Source organism: Mastomys coucha, unplaced genomic scaffold (genome assembly GCF_008632895.1).
Source record: "Mastomys coucha isolate ucsf_1 unplaced genomic scaffold, UCSF_Mcou_1 pScaffold22, whole genome shotgun sequence".
In the NCBI taxonomy this organism is placed as follows: domain Eukaryota; kingdom Metazoa; phylum Chordata; class Mammalia; order Rodentia; family Muridae; genus Mastomys; species Mastomys coucha.
Window position 1 is genome coordinate 134,178,663 of NW_022196905.1, and position 14,968 is coordinate 134,193,630.

Genomic DNA, 14,968 nt, shown 5'->3' on the forward strand with positions numbered 1-14,968 from the left:
CGCGCGGCGAGGGGCGGGGCTCGCGCGCAGATCGATGGGCGAAGCTGGGGAGGAATTTCAATCCGAGAGCGAACTTAGAGCTTGAAGGACGGCAGCGGCGGCGGTGGTGGCGGTGGCGGTGGCGGGTGCAGCCCCGGAACGCCGGCCGAGCCGGGCCGGGCAGGTAAGCGTGAAGCTCGGGATTGTCGCGGCGCAGCGTGGCCCGAAGCCGAGCCTGGGCGTGCGAGACCCCGGCCACTCAGTGGAGGACTGGCTGGCGACATTGCGCTTCTCTCACCCCAGCGCGCAGCGTGAGCCCCTGTCCCTCCCGGCTGCGCCCCAGGCCCCGCGCACAAATCCGGAGCGTTGCTGCCGGTAAAGTTGTAGCAACTTGGCGGTAGAGGAATCCGAGCCGCTTCGGTCCCACAGAGCCAGTGACTAGGGGTCCTGATGTCGCCTTAGAGTCGCTGCCGCAGCTTCAGCCTCGAGTGGAGCTGCGTGCACCCAGCCCTGCTCCCCAGTACCACCGACCCTCCAACAGCCGCTGCCCTGCGTGGAAACCTTCGTGCCGTCCACGCACCTCCTCACCCGAGTCCCTGATCCCCATCCCTACCCTGTCTGTCATCCTTCCCACGGTTGGAGCGGCTACTGGCCGGGTACCTGCAATTGTTCAGCCACACATCAGGGAGGCCAGGGTCTACATCCGAAAGCAGGGGCTCAAAACCCTAGCGTGGCAGCTGAGGTCTTTGCCAGGAACTTGGTGGGCCCCTCCCCATAAACTTGGAGCTGTCCTCATGGCCATCCATCTAGCGGTTGGGGTTAGGAGTCTGCGAAACCGAGCTCCCACCATTCCTAACCTGTTTCTTCCTTAGACTAGTGCCAGAGGGTGTCCCGGGCTGTGTTTACAGCCATCCTCATACTCCATCCTTCCCAGGACCTGACGACATCTGAGACCAAAAGTATGCCCCCCCAACCCCCGTTCTGTCGAGGCTGTGCAACCTTGAGGCATGTGACGTCTTTGAGACTCAGTTTTCCTATCTGTAAAATGGGGGCAGGATGATACTTTTAGAGAAGTTAAGGGCTTCCAAAGATGAATCTGGAGTTGTGTTCCCCAGCCTGGGGCAGAGGAAAACAAGGGATGTAGTTCCTAGACAGAGCTGTTGGCTGTACACCTGACCCTTACTCCCTGTTGTGAAGTCTATTCAGAGAACCATTCCCAGGAGAGCCTGGGATCTTTGGGGACAGGAATTCTGGAAGGTGTCAGAACTGGGAACAGGTACAAAGAGCATAGCGGCTCCTCTCTCTCTTCTAAAGTCGTATTCTAAAGAGCCCTCACCCAGCCCCGAGAGGCAATGATCAAATTGGGGTTATGTCACTGAAAAGCCACAAATAACCTCATCCCTCTGCCTCCGCTGGCCTTCTCAGCTGTCATCTTGCAAGGGAATAAGTATCAAAGAGATTCTTAAGTCCCACCCCATCTATGTGCCCTAGTCACTAAAGGTTGAGGGTTAAAGTCCAGACAGCTGAGGAAAGTATAGTATCTCTGGATTCAGGGGGCTGGGACCCTCCGAGGTCCAGGCTGGTTGAAGAAAGGCTGAAGGCCCCACCCCACCTCACCCCCTGCTGTGCCCAGCAGAAAGCCCTCAGGGTCTCCAGGTCTGTAGCTATGTTCTTTTCTCTGTTTCCCTAGGGCTTGGTGCACCCCAGGCCTTCTGGGTGTGCATCACTCAGCATGATACAGCAGACTCTGAGGAAGGCTGGGATGGGCACGTTAGATGGGGCTCCCACTCTGAAAAAGAGGGGAGCAAGAGCAGGGAGTAGGTCTCTGACCAGGGGAGAGAAGGTGAGTGGGCCAGTCCTACCAGACCCTTCCTTCTCTGAAAAGCACTGGTTTCCCCCAAAGTGCCCTGGCTTTGGGGTTCCCCACACTTTGGGGTTGAGATGTTTGCTAGCCATTTCTCTCTTGACCCCTCCCCCAAATAACAGGTGGTTGAGGTCCCCTGGAGAGTCCCAAACCAGGGCTTGGAGCAGCTCTGAGTTCAACCCTGGCATTTGAATCACGGAACCTATTCCTTTGACTCAGACTGAGGTTAGTAGGACCAAAATTCTGACAGAGTTGGACCAAAGAACACAGTAGGAGCTCTCTCTCTCTTTCTCTCTCTCTCTCTTCTGTGTGTGTGAGGGGTGGGTGGGTGTGGGTGTGGGTATGTGTGTGTGCCCCTTGCCTACTTCCAGTATCTAGACCCAACCTCTAGTTTTAGGGAAATTTCCTCAGTGCTCAGGAAGTCTTTCTCAGATCCTGCCGAGGCACAATCTCTCCCTCTCCCCCAGAACCCAGTCCTCATTTGTAGGAGACCCTATTCTAAGTGACAAGGCTCAGATACTGTGCCTTCGGAGTATTTACGAGCAGAGGGGGCCTGGCCCCATGAGTTCATATTTCTCAGTTGAAAGAGGCTAAGCTTTGTCGCCATCAAGATGGGTGTCACATAGATAGGGACAGAGGGAGGTAGATGAAAAAAATGTCACTGGGTGACAGGCTGGAGACAGATCTCCAGAGCAGGCGATAGGGCCATAAATTTCTGGGTGTAAACTTGGAAGCGATGATGTGTTACAACAGACACCGGATACTGATATGTTTGTCACCCCTACCCCCACCTTTGTTCTTCGTCTTTTGTTTTCTGTTCTGGATTTAATTTCTCCCAACAATGCATAGACTATCACCTGGCCTTGAGTGAGTCTTTGTTGAGTTAGCTGATGACAGGTGCCCCTGTGCAGGGAACTTGGGCCTTATCCATTCCTAAGGTTCATGAGGAGAGGAGGCCCAGAGAGGTCTTCAGGGATGGTCTTCAGGGTTGCACAGCAAGCTGGGTTGGGAGGGGTAGCTATTTGTTCAGGCTGTTGAGGATCCCTTGCATCTGTGCTGGAGATGAGCAAGAAGTTAGTGCTCCTCCTGGCCTTGTGGTACTTCCCTCCAGGCCTATTTGGACATCTGACTCTGAGGACCTTACTCTGTTCCCTGAGACTATAGGTCAGCTTCCTGGAGAGGAGAGAAAGCAGGAGCTGAGGACCAGCTTGGGACTCCCAGCCACCTCAGCCTGCTGTGTACTGAGCTGAGTGGGGCTGGGAATGAGGCTGTGGTCTGGAGAGTGGGAGACAGCACAGCCGGCATAGTTCTTTCTGATGGAGATCAACTGATCTGGCCTCATTTTCCAGAAAGGTCTAGGACCATCCAAGGTCAGGAGCCATGAGCTGTAGGATTTAAACTTCTAGAGGCTGAGAGCTGCTTCCTCCCTGCAGGGCTGTCTTGGTGAGCCGGGCTCTCCCAGTGTTCCAGCCAGCCAGGAAAAAGATTGGGGGCCTAGGTCAGTCTAGCCTCCTTAGGCAAAATACAGAATTGGAAGGGGACCTGGCTCCCTGCTCCCTCTGTGCTCTAGAATGGAGGGAAACTGAGTCATGGTTAGTTGAACTGATCAGTTCTGAGACCACTGCCCAGTAGCTCCTTCCCCCAGCCACTTGGCCAAGGGTTGAGGCTGGTCTGCAGTGGGGTCCCCTGAGGCCCGTCTCTTAAGGTCCCCTCGCTTATGACACAGTCCAATGCTTTTCTGCTCCTAATATGGAAGGGTATAGTTTGAAAAAAAAAAAAAAAAAAAAAAAAAGGTCTCCTGGTCCTTAAGGGATGGGGTAGGAACATGGCCTTAGCCAAGGGTTGGCAGGTATTAGTTCATCCTCCAGTGTGGTCTTCAAATATCTGCTGTCCCCTGAAGTTTCCCTGCAGAGGACAAGAGTCTCCCTATGTCACCCCCTGGGATTAACTCCAGTCACAGGAAGAGACAATTAGAAGGAATTCTGGGGCCCAGGCAGGGCCAGGGCCATCTGTAAGGGCTTGGCACCTCAAAAGAGAAGCTGAAAATTTCAGAAAAATAGGGGTGGGAAGGCATGAGCTGGCTTGGAAACTTCCATCCACCGGGCCTAGCAGCTCAGCTCCACTTGCAAAACAATCCTTCCATCTTACAGATGGGGAAACTGAGGCCCAATAGGACTGTTGCCATGGCAACCCAGGTCAGAGCAGACAGTGCAATCAGACCACACTTGCCCCCACCACCTACTTCTTCACTGAACATGAACACAGCCAGATTCCCAGGCTGGCTGATGGGAACTCTGCTCCTGCCTATAAGTGTCCATCACGAAGATGAGAGTTCGCTGCCTATGCTGTCCCCCAGAGCCCTCTAGCTTCAGAAGCACATGTTGGCCCTCTTCTCCCCATCATACCTCTGAAAGCTTTTCACTCATCCAGGCAATGCTGACAGAACAACAGAGGCTCAGAGAGCCTGTCCCCACAAGACACATACAGTTTGGCAACAACACGCCTGCCTTGGAAGCTGTTGGGTCCAGACAGAATGCTGCGTATCGTGGGAAGCCCAGGAATGATTGACAGCCTGAGACTTGCTTGTGTTTACTGACAGATCCCAGTATTATTTTCAGTAGGATCAAACCCCAGCAACTCTTAGTCATTAACTTCCTCTGGTTTAGCTCGCACAGGCTGCCACATGGTCTCAATTCACACACCACACACACACACACACACACACACACACACACAAAGGGATGAGGGCAGCCCTAGTTGGCCACTGGCCAGGTTGAGAGTGAGGGCCGTATTGAGAAAGAGGCTGTAGACCCCTCCAGGGTCCACTGTGAGTCCTAGAGAGTAGGCTTGTGGTGTGAGGCGAGAGACAGTAGCCATGCCCTGCTGGACACAGACAGCCGTGCCCTTCTGTAATGCTTTCTTCTAGCAAAAGACTTTGGGCTAGAGTCCTCACTCTGCCCCCAGTACAGATATCAGAGGACCTGAGGCTTCTCAGATGTGATTCTTGGGAGGCCAGAGCCTTGAGCCAGGCAGGCACCAGTTGATGGACTGGGAAGCTCCTGACCTGCTGATAGAGCCTTGGATCCTGGTCCCTGACCATCTCAAGTGTGGTGGAGTTTAAGGGGCCTTTCCATTGCCTAACTGCATCAGGGTTCCCTAGATGCCATCCCTGAAAGAGCTATAATCCTCAAAACTCCTTAACCTCTGGCTTATTGGGACCTCAGGAGAGGGACGAGCCTCACCCTCACCCAGTGTTTCTCTCATGGGACACTTACATTAGAGCCACTGCTGTTCTCTACAACCAGGGGCCCCTGGAGGGGCGGGGGGGCTGCAGCTCAAGGATGACCCCTTGCCAGCCATGTGACTTGGGAGTAATACCCTCCTTGTGCCTCCAGGTTTTAATCTGTCAAATGGGTCTGAGGCATTGGGTGACATAGGGAATGAAGCAGAGTCTTGAGAGGGGCACTTTGGTCCAAGATGAGGTTGCCCTGAGGAGAGGGAGGAGATGGGACAGGGTCTGATGTGGAGTGTGTCTTCCTTGGGTCCCTTTCCCTCCTTTGAGCCACTACTTCCCCTGTGTAAGGCGAGGGTTGGTTTGGACGGATCAACACAGTGTGTTTGTAGAGAAGGGAGAGGGTATTGGGCCCCTTAAATTGTTCCCTGCATTTGGCACTCTGTCCTGTGGGACCCTGACATCCTGGGGGAGGACCCTTCTGTGCCCTGTGGGGGTGAGAATGTAAGAGAGGATGCAGGGGAAGGAGGGACAAGAACTGGGGTCCTGTGGTGGCCATAAGCAAGGCCAACATGGACGAGTACCCAGGCTAAGAAGATGCTGGATGCAGGGTTCTGACTGCCCCCAGGCTGATGTCCCTAGGGAGAGTTGGTTCTTGTTCTCACAGCTCAGGGAAACTTCTGGAAACTCGTAGCATCCCAGAGACCAGGTTGTCTTAAGTGTTTAAAAGGCCTCTATGAACCAGTCACGGTGATGCTGTGGAGGCTGAGGCAGGAGGATTGTAGACTGGAGGTGAAAAGAGGAACCGTGTTCCAAAATGAGGAAATGACTAACTAAATAAAGAACCCCTCCCCGTGCCCTGCCTGCTGTGGAGTAGTATGTTTGAGGCTCGAGTAGGCGTAGAACTCTTGTGCATCTCGTGATCTGGGCTGGCGATGCAGGTCAGGTGGTGGAGAAACAGTGACTTCTCTTTTGACATTGCTTCAATGGCTGGAGCTGAGCCAGTGAGATGGTGCAGTGGGTGAAGGCACTTGCCGCCCAGCCTGACAACGGTCATCAGGACCCGTGTGGAGAACAGGGAAAACCGACTCCTGCAAGCTGTCCTCTGACCTCTGCATGAGTTCTGTGTCGTCGTGTGCTCGCCCTGCCCACTCCAATAAATGAAGTGTAATTTTCTTAAATTGGAGCCGAGTTCCTATAGAGAAAAGTGTTCTATAAATTGAAATCTTTCTTATCTGTGTGCGTGAGATGAGGAACACACCCCGAGGAGAAAGAGGCTTTGGAAAGTGAGTCTCACTTTCTTCTGATGCCCATTAATGCTTCAGAGGTGGAAACGCGGTCCATGTGCCCCCGCTGGAATTCCTGCGGGAGCTGGCAACGGTGGCACATGGAGTGAACATTCTTGGGCTCACAGGATGTGTGTGCGAACAGGAACACAGGGGACAGACAGCTCAGGCTTTGTAATGCGACCATGATTTAGGCAGCTTCCTTTTCTCAAATCCGGCAGAACAGGTGGAAGGAAGTTGGAGGATGAACCTGCATGGAGCTCAGGTGGCCTCTCACTTGTTGGGTCTGAGTGCTGCCTGGCTCCTCTGTCCTGGGAGCTGAGGGAAGAGGCTCAGGCCTCTGAGGTGTTTGCCGCCTGTCAGACATCTGGGCTTGTTTTGGTTTCCTCTGTCTGGTGTCCCCACAGAGCAAGGACATGTTAGATCTGAGGGATGCGCTTCACCAGGGATGGCGTTTTTTTTTATTTTTTAGAAAAACAACTTGTCAGAAATCCAGGGTGTCGAGACTAGAAAGATGGCTCTGTCTACAACAGTGGTTCCCAACCTTCCTAATACCTAACACTGCGATGTTGTGGTGACCCCAATCATAAAATTATTTGCATTGCTACTTCATAGCTGTAATTTTGTTACTGTTACGAATCATAGTCTAAATATATGTGTTTTCCCATGGTCTTAGGTAACCCCTGTGTATTGCCCTCAAAGGGGTCGCAATCCACAGGTTGGGAACCGCTGATCTATAGAGAGGCAGCTGTGTGCACATGAGGATCTAAGCTCCATAAACCCTTGCAAGAAGATGGGTGTGATGGGTTCTGCCTTGCAATCCAGAGCTAGGGAGATGGAGACAGGAGGATCCTTGGGGCCCTGGCCAGCCAGCCAGCCTGGCTTATGTGGTGGGTGCCCATTCAGTGAGAGACCGTATCTCAATTGGCAAAATGGAGGGAGTAAACCTGAGGACCAATACCCAAGATTGACTTCTGGACTCTCCGTGCAAGCACGTGCATGTTCAGGCAAGACCAACTAGAAGTGCACAAGGGCTCACTGCCCCTGCCTCCCAGCAGGCCAGAGTACAGCCCTGTGCCCAGATGGGATCCTCTGCTCCAGTCCTGCTCCTGTCAGCCCTACCAGGGTCACAGAGAATGGAGAGTTACTCTAACAGGGTTCGGCTGCCTGCCGTACAGCACCCAAGGTCTCTCCATGACCACTCATGATGTGACCACTCATAGATTGTCTCCACTCTCTCATGACAGACTCAGGGGACACTGAAAGCACAGGAAAGCAGCCCCAGCCAGGGTTCTGTCCCCACCCTCAGTCTCGCACATGTGTGTGTGTGTGTGGGAGGGGGTCTTGGTCTCACCAGGCTTTTCTCCCATGATGCCTCACTTCTCACACGCTCTAGTCTCTGAGACATTCCTCTTTGCTCTGTCCTGCCTTCCTAGCTGAGGGGCTCAGGAAGCTGGTCCAGTGTCATGCTAACCAAGTGACTGTGACGTAAATTTGGGATTGACTAGGTGAGTGGTGAGGCACAGAGGAAGCCATTGGATCTCCCTTGTTTCCATTCTCTGCTCAGCACGCACTGGGTGGGTCTCCAGGTTCCTACTGAAGTGAAATGATTCTTTTTGAGTTGGGTCTCCTGCGTTATCTCTGGGAGGGAAAGGCACAGGTGGAGACAGGGCAGAGGCCAAGGGGCAGCTCTGAGTTTGTAGGAACCTGCACACAGGGTATGAATGTGGTGTGTGCACAGCAGCCAGGACAAAGATCAAAGACGAAGCCAGTCCCCCCTCCTCCTGCCTGGATGCCTCTCTCTGAGCTTGTACTGTGTGCTCTACATGCTACATGGGAAGAGCCTTCAAGGTGCCTTGCCTTAAGCCCTGGTCCCTCTGGGTCTGTGGTTGCATCAGGACACCCTTGATTTGGAGGTGTGTCCCAGGCAGCTCCTAAAAGGGATGGAAGTGTGAGTTGAATTTGGGGTCAGGTCCCCAAGGTCAAAGGTCACTTTTCTATGAGTAAAACCTGACAAGTCCTGGGGATTCAAGAGGCAGGGCTGGCAAGTATGGTGCCTGCTCCTGTTGAAGGGTGCACTTTATCTTTCCTCTTGAGCAGTGGTTTGAGTTTTACATATCACAAATAAACATTGAGTCTTGCCTGTGCAAACCCCACTGTACGTTACCAGTCCTACTCTGAGTATACCATTCTGCAGGCTTAGACACTGACAGATTCACACAACTGGGGTCAGCTTTATTCTACTGTATCATTCATTTAGTTCCAAGACAGGGTCTCAGGATGTAGCCCAGGCTGACCTCAAACTCCTAGCCATCCTCCTGCCTCAGATTCCCTGGTGCTGGGATGACAGACATATGTTATCACACTTAGCTTAGCTTCTTTCTTAGCACAACATGTGTACGAGTACATGGGTGTGTGCATGCATGTGGAATCCAGAGATCAGCCTTGAATGTCATTACCCAGAATGCTCTCCACTGTGTTTTTTGAGACATGATCTCTCACTGAACCAAGTGGGCTAGGCTGGCTAGCTAATGAACCCTGGAAATCTTCCTGTTTCTACCTCCTCATTGCTAAGATTCTCTGGATCTCTGACTCTGTCTCTGTCTCTCTCTCTCTCACACACACAGGCATAGGCACATGCTCATGCACATGCATGCACACACATCTGCAAATGCACACATATGTAGGCCCTCACATGTAGGGAAGCACCTACATAGTCATGAACCTCACAAGTAAAACCAGAAAAAAATCTGGGGTGTCTACCCACCTGATTCACACAACTTGGGGTTGAAACAGGAGTGGAAGAAAGAGGCAGCCCTCACACTGTCGCTACCCTGGACCAGAGAGGTACAACCACCACACCATGTTCTTTTAAAAGCATGGCTTCTAGGAATCCAACTTGGGTCCTCATGCTTCTGGGGCAAGCACATCACCCTCTGAGCCAACCCCCGCCCGAGTGTAATGTTTCTGAAGCTCGCTCATATTGCTGCATGAGTCATCCCATGTTTATTTTTAATTGCTAAGTAGTATTCCCCTGTCTTGATAGAATACCTTTCCTTTCCCTGCATCCCGAAGGACAGACATTTGAATCATTTCTAGTTTGGGGTTGTAATGAATCACACGATAGCATTCACGAACCAGCCTTTATGTGGATGCCAGCCTCCATCTCTCTCGTCTCTCTCTGGTAGATCCCTCGGAATGGCCTGCTGAGTCATTTGGTGAGTTTACATTTAAATTCTTAATAAACTGCCAAGTCTCCAGACTTCCAAACCGGCTGGACCAGTTTGCGTCCCCATCAGCAAACCTTGAGGGTCGGTGCTCCTGCATGGGCTCCGGCATCCCTTACAGTACTGCTAGTCTTCCTTTATTAGAGATACTGGAGCTGGAGTGAGGTGCTCTCTGGTGCTGAGTCCAATTTGCAGTTTCCAGATTGACCAGTGACCCTGAATGTCTTTTCATATGCTCTTAGGCACCCACATGTCTTCTGTGATTAAATCTTTGCCCATTTTTAATGGGTTTGTCTTATTATTAGCTTTCAAAATTATTCAAATTTACTGTGAGAGAGTTCTGTGAGTATTCTAGCATGAGACTTTTTGTAAGAAATGGATTTGTAAATACCATATCTTGATATTCTCTCTCTCTCTCTCTCTCTCTCTCTTTCTCTCTGAGAAAGGGTCTCATGTAGCCAGGTTGGCCTCAAACTTGCTACATAGCTGAGGATGACTTTGACCTTTGGATCCCCCTGCCTCCACCCTGAGTGCTGGAATGATGGGCAAGCGCTACCACATCAGGGTTTATTCTGGGCCCAGGGTAGGAAGCCAGGGCTTGCTTCGTGCACTCTGGACAAGCTCTCTACCCACAGATCCCCAGTCCCAGCCCCCATTTTCTTCCTGTTATCTTCCTGGAGCACAGGTTTTTCCCACTACAGTGTCCATTTTACGCATTTTTCTTTTATTTCATGAATCTTGTGTCATTACTTTCTTTGCTTAGTCCAAGGTCACAAAGACTTTCCTTCATTTCCCCCCTGGGAGTTGTAGAATTTGGGCTCTGTTACTTAGATTTATTGGCCATCTGAAGTTAATGTCTACTTATGATGTAGAAGGACTGAAGTTCATTGTGTGTGTGTGTGTTTTAAAGACTCTCCTCTGCTTTATATTTTCTTGAGGCCATGAATGTAGAAGTTTTTTTGGTGGTTCATGTTTCTGCTCCACCTGATGTCTAGTTTTTCTTTGAAGAAAGATGTTATATTTATTTATTATTAGTGTGCTTGTGTGTGCATGCACCATAGCATGCATGCAGAGGTCAGAGGGTGGACGACTTTGTGAAACTCTCCCCGTCCTCCATGGATTCCAGGATTGAACTCAGGTCTTGGGGCTTAACGGCAAGCTCCTTCACCTACTGAGCCATCTCTCCATCCTTGATGCCCATCTCATGTCTATTTGGATGGGACAGTCTTCACTACTGGGGCTCTGTAACAGGTTTGGAATGAAGAATTATAATATCCCCCTCAGATTGTTTTTCTCTTCCAAGTCATTCTGGCTCTTCCTCATCTCTTGACATTCCATGCCAATGTTAGGACCAGCCTGTCAGTGTCTATGAATGTGCTTGGTGGGAGTTTGAGTGGCATGGGCTTAATCAACAGATTAATTTAGGATCTCTGCCTTCGAATCTACACTTTAGGATATCGTTTCTCTTCTTTTGGGTCTTTAATGTCTCTAAGCACTTGTCATTTTCTGTGTGTAACCATTGTGAGCTGAATGTTTTTCACTGACTCACAATGTAGCCCAGGCTAGCCTCAAGCTCAGGGACCTTCTATTTCCCTTTCCCATGTGTGCACTCCAACCCCAGCCTAACTGAATGTTTTTAGAGAAATTTATCCTAAATATTTTCTTTTTCTAGAATAAGTGATTGCAAATGAAACTATTTGTTAATTTCACGTTTGCAACGTCTACTGCTAGTACAGAGACATATTGGTGAGTTATACACAAAATGTATGTTTTGTGTGTGCAGCGGTTAGGCGTGTGTCCATGTATGTGGAGGCCAGAGGAAGGATCTTTCCTTAAGATCAAGCTACCTTGTTTTTAGCGATATGGTCTCTGATATGTTGGCTCAAAAGTCACTGAGTCAGCTGGACTGGCTGGCTTCAAGCCCCAGGATCCACCTATTTCTGCCTCCCCTAGTGCTGGAATTACAAGCAAGCACTACTATATCCAGATTTATTTATTCATTTAAAGATTTATTTTTTTATTTTATGTTTATGAATATTTTTTCTGTGTGTATACACATGTGCACTATGCATGTGCAGTACCAATGGAGCCCAGAAGAGGGCGTCAGATTCCCCCTGGTACTGGAGTTACAAATGGTTGGTTGTGAGCCACAACTGGGAATTGAACCTGGGCCTTCTGCAAGAGCAGCCACCTTTAACCGCTGAGCCACGTCTTCTGACGTCCAGATTTTTTAAATTGTGGGCTCTGCGAATTGAATGGCAAACAATTTACCAATGGAGACATTTCCCACAAACCATTTTTTTTTTCCAGAGCCTTGCTAACTGTGACCATTGATCAATCAGTTCTAGCAGACGATAGTCAATACAGGATCATGCTGTCTGAAAACAAGGAGGGATTAACACCTTCCTTCTTAAGCTGCACATCTCATGTTTCTTTTCCGTGCCTTATTGCTTTGGCTGGCGTCTCTAGAGTGATACTGAACAGCACAGATGCTTCGTGATCATAGAGAAAGGTGTTTCGTCTTTACTATTGGTGAAGTCAGATGTGGGATTTTATTTTATTTTTTAGCGTCTAAAACTTTCCTAACATTGATACTTAAGTGCAAGTTTTCCAATAATAATGTTGTCAACCGCCTTGTCTGCATGTGCCAAGGTGACCCTGTGGTTTCTCCCTTTTATGTATTCTTTCATGTATCTGGCTTGACTTGCTAATATTTTGTTGTGGACTTTGCATCGATGTTCATCGGACAAAGAAGCTTATCTATGTTCTACTGGGATGTTTGTAATTTCAGTGCTGGGGGTGGGGAGAACAGTCTCACAAATATGTCTCTGTGCCTCTGTGTCTCTGTCTGTGCCTCTGTGTCTCTGTCTGTGTCTCTGTGCCTCTCTCTCCCCCTACAGAGCCCTGTGAAAAGAATCTACCACTTGAGTTATAGCCTCAGCTTTTGTTTTGTTTGAACAGGGTCTTCATATGTAGCCCAAGCTAACCTCAAACTTACAATCCTCCTACTTGCGTCTTTTTGAGTGCCGAGATCACTAGAGTACACAGCTACATCTGACTAATTTTCTTTCCTGGAAAGTTCCTGAGGATTTATTTTGTCTCTTTAGCTATTAGACAGAATTTACTGCTAAAGCCACCAGGGCCTGCCTCTTAGGGTCCTGATCTGAGTCTATTCAGATTTTCTGTTGCTTGTCAAATCTGTTCTTGTGACTTGTGCTTGTCTAGAGGCATCTGTCCACTTCATTGAAATTGCTGATCACAAAGCTGTTTGTAATGTCTCTTCATATTTCTATGTGCATTTGAAGAGATCGCACTGCCCTCTGGGTAGAGTGCTCTGGAAACATCGCTCAGCCAGATTAGTGACGGTGTCGTCCAGTTTGTGTTCTTCTTCACCCCACACTCATTAGTTTGTTTCAGTTTTGGGATACAGTGGATTGAAACTTAGGCACGTGTTCATCCACTGAGCTTCAGCTCTGCCCTATATACTTGCATATGTTTCTTTTTCTATCCCTTCAATTTCCATATGCTTATATATTAACACTAAAATGTATGTCTTTTACATGGTATATGTATGTTATATTTGGCTCTTATTTTTTAAATCCAACCAGATAGTCTCTGCCTTTTATTTGAATGGTTTGACCCACTTACATTTATTTTTATTTCATGAAGTTTCTATTTACACAGTTGCTTTCTATGTCTCATGTGTTTTGTTTTGTTTTTCTGTTGTTTTCTTTGCTGCCTCCTTTTGTATTAGAGAAATGCCTTTAGGTAATTTTACGTAATCAAGAATTTTGATTCTTGGTCAATGGAGTTTTCATTTCAGTTACTATACTTTTCAGCTCCATATTTATCATCACCACCACCACCATCTCCCCCTCCTCCTCCTCCTCCTCCTCCTCCTCCTCCTCCTCCTCCTCCTTTAATGACAGGACTGCTCTGTGTAGCCCTGGCTGTACTACAACTCTCTAAGTAGACCCAGCTGGCCTCAAAGTCATAGAGATCCACCTGCCTCTGCCCCCCAAGTGCCACTAGGCCCAGCTTCAAAATTATCACTTTAAAAAATGATTTCCATAAGGCTGAAGAGATGTCTCAATAGGTAAGAGCACTTGCAACTCCTCCAGTGGACCAGAGTTCAGTTCCCAGCACTCATAGCAGGTGGCTCACAACTACCTGTGACTCCAACTCTGAGGATTCTGACGTCCCCTTCTGGCCTCTGTGGGCACTGCACCCACACCTTCACACACATGTATAATTAAAAATAAAATCTTAAAATAGTTCTGTGTCTTTGTTAAGATGGCATACTTGTTTGCTGCTGTTGTTTTGGAGGCAGGGTCTCTCGGTGTGGCCCTTGCTGTTCTGGAGGTTGCTGCATAGATGCTGGCCTTGAACTCAGACATATTTGCCTGCCTCTGCCTCTGCCTCTCAAGTGCTGGGGTTGCAGATATGCACTACTTTGGTTGGCTCAGAGGTTGCACACTTTTATTTATTATTATATTTTTATTTAACTCTTTAAACAGTTTTATTTCTTTGAACCAATTTATTAATATATTAACTGTCTTGAAGTTGTTTTTCTTCCATACCTGACATATGGGGACTTTCCATGATGGCTTCTCTTTACTGTTTGTTTGCTTTTTCTCAGTAGGGGTCATTCTTCCTGATTTTGTCTGTTGTGTAATTTTGTATTGAAAATGGACAATTGTCCCAGAGTGGATCTAGATTCTGAGCTTTTCCTTGGAGAGTTGTTAGTGTTGGCATTTTATGCTTCTGTTTTTATTGTTTGTTTAGTAACTTAATTGGACTAAAGCTGTAGAATAGACTCCCTCTGATGTGTGGCCACCAATTTCTCTGTTGTTTCTCTCTCTTCCTTTCCCAGTTCTAATTCTGTGTCCTTGCTTGTCTTTTTCCCTTCTCTTCCTTCTATCCTCCCCTACCCCTCCTCTTCCTCCATCCCCTTTCCCCTTCCCTTCCACTTTCTCCTCCCTCCCCCTTCCTCCTTTCCCCTCCCCCTTCTTCCTATCCCCTCCCCTTCCCCTTCCTCCCTTCCCTTCCACCTTCTCCTCCCTCCCTCTCCCCCTTCTTCCCTTCCCCTTCAGCTTCTCCTCCCTCTCTCTCCCTTCATTTTCCTTGTTTCCTGCTCCATCACTGTTTTCTTTTCCTATTCATCCTCTAGTCTTCTTCTTCCTCCTTCCCTCTTCCCCATTTCTTTTCTTTCCCTTTTTCCTTCTCCTCCTCTCTTTACATCCCACCCTTCCTCTTCCCCTTTCCCTCTCCTCCTCTCTCTTTACTCCCCTCCCTTCCTTCTCCTCCCCTTCTCCTCCTTCTCCTTCTCCTTCTCCTTCTCCTCCCCTTCTTCTCCTTCTCCTTCTCCTTCTCCTCCTCC

At 49.1% G+C, this 14,968-nt stretch overlaps 1 protein-coding gene across 6 annotated transcripts in view; it reads left to right on the plus strand.

Moving 5' to 3' along the window:
- The window catches only part of Elfn1 (extracellular leucine rich repeat and fibronectin type III domain containing 1), a 67,634-nt gene that overhangs the window by 4,736 nt on the left and 47,930 nt on the right, over positions 1–14,968 (plus strand). The window contains exon 1 of one of the 6 annotated variants that reach the window (XM_031338511.1): positions 53–163. The exons of the other annotated variants lie outside the window; for them this stretch is intronic. The gene's annotated coding sequence lies outside the window, so the exon portion shown is untranslated. Of the gene's footprint in view, positions 1–52; positions 164–14,968 lie in introns of those variants that run through there. 6 annotated transcript variants of the gene reach the window in all.